At 49.5% G+C, this 1,729-nt stretch overlaps 1 long non-coding RNA gene across 8 annotated transcripts in view; it reads left to right on the top strand.

Moving 5' to 3' along the window:
* The window catches only part of LOC102977973 (uncharacterized), a 29,905-nt gene that overhangs the window by 9,667 nt on the left and 18,509 nt on the right, over window positions 1-1,729 (top strand). The gene's annotated exons all lie outside the window — the stretch shown is intronic.

Raw genomic sequence — 1,729 nt, 5'->3', positions numbered from 1 at the left:
ACCTGTATGCAGAAAATTATAAGACACTGATGAAAGAAATTAAAGATGATACAAATAGATGGAGAGGTATACCATGTTCTTGGATTGGAAGAGTCAACATTGTGAAAATGACTCTACTACCCAAAGCAATCTACAGATTCAATGCAATCCCTATCAATCTGCCTTGTTTTTTCTCTGCACCCTATTTCACCTGTAAGGGCTGCACTTAACGCTGTATTTTCCCTCCGCAACAGCACATCGGACCTGCTGCGGTCAGCCTTGGGCAGGGAACTAAAGGCAGCCTCCTGCTCTGTCTCTGAGCCCAGCTGGAATGAACTCAGCCCTGTGCTCTTCTGTTGATGGGCTAAGGGTGGGGCTGCTTTGACATTGGACCAGACTCTAAGGGGCACCCACAGGTTTCTCCTCTTCCTCGTTGTTACCTGTCCGTTCTGTGGGCCTGCAGGCTTCTTTTCAGGACCCCCACCTGCTCTCCCCCTTCTACCCAAAGCCGACACGTCTGCTCTTCTCTTGAACACATTTCTCACAGTTTCATTCTCCATGGCATCTGGCCCCTTCACATGGGAACAAAGAGCCTGGGGAAGGAGTAAAAATCTGGGACCTGCTTCTAATATTGGGGTTGCTGAGGACCTCGGAGAGCTGATGACCTTGTGACCCTCTGGGTCTCAGGAAGGGCAAAGGGCAAAGAGAAGAGGAGGAGGATGTGATGGAGGGGAACTCCCTTCTACACAGGAAGGTCATTAAAAGCTCCTCTGGTCCTGCAGCGGGTCCTGAGGTCCTGTGGGAGAAGGGGATGGAGGTGGCTAATCAAATAGATGTGTGCTTTGACTCTCTCATCAGTGGGGCTGCAGTCTGGAGGTGGATAAATAATCAGGTTGAGAAGAAAGCTGGAAACAGCAATCTTGTGACTTATGTCCTACTTGGTGCTGTGGAAGGAGCTGAGACTCCTCCCAAGCTTCCCTGGCTCCCATGGAAGTGAAAGGGATCCAGAGGTTCCCATCTGTCCCGCGGAGATGGAAGGAACTCACGGTTCTGGCAGAAAGTTCACTGGGGGTGTGGGGGCTTGGGAGGTGGGAGGGTGACCCTAGCCAGGATGAACAGGATCTGTGCCTCTACAGTTGAAAGTGTCAGGGTGGGCTGCTGGGGACAGGATGTTTGGGAGTCACAGCCAGGGCTCAGGGAGATACCCAGCTGCAGGAGGAGCTAGAGTGAAGTGGAATGAGCCAGGAGGATACTGCACCTGTCCAGCCATGGGAACAGAGCACGAGTTCACTGACCACCTGGCCCCAGCCCAAGAACCCTGTCAGTTCAGTCCTTCAACAGTAGGGGGCAGCAAAACCCCCAAATCGAACCGTAGAACGCCAGGCTTCCCTTGGCGTGGGGCTTACAGGCCATATAAGCTTCCCTGCTCATGAACCCAGATGCCAGCATGGGCAGGACAAGGGGGAGAGGGGTAAAACATGTTAATAGGGAGGTGAAATTTACTTTGAATAATTTCCTAAAATGAGATTTTCTTAAAAGAGATAGAAATATATGTAGCTAATTAGTAATTTTAAGTGTGTTTTCCCCTGTATCCCCATCCTAAGTGGGCCAAGTGCTCAAGAAACAACATTATACTCATTTCAATGAACGAAGCTCCTAGTTCTTTCCACATTTTGGTTTAGTGTACAAATCTAGCCAACCTACCACATTTTTTTTTTTTTTTTTTTTTTTTTTTGCAGTACGCGGGCCT

The sequence above is a fragment of the Physeter macrocephalus genome, chromosome 4 (genome assembly GCF_002837175.3).
Source record: "Physeter macrocephalus isolate SW-GA chromosome 4, ASM283717v5, whole genome shotgun sequence".
In the NCBI taxonomy this organism is placed as follows: Eukaryota; Metazoa; Chordata; class Mammalia; order Artiodactyla; family Physeteridae; genus Physeter; species Physeter macrocephalus.
Note: the sequence above shows the minus strand (reverse complement) of the source record. Positions and strands in the feature narration are given on the sequence as shown.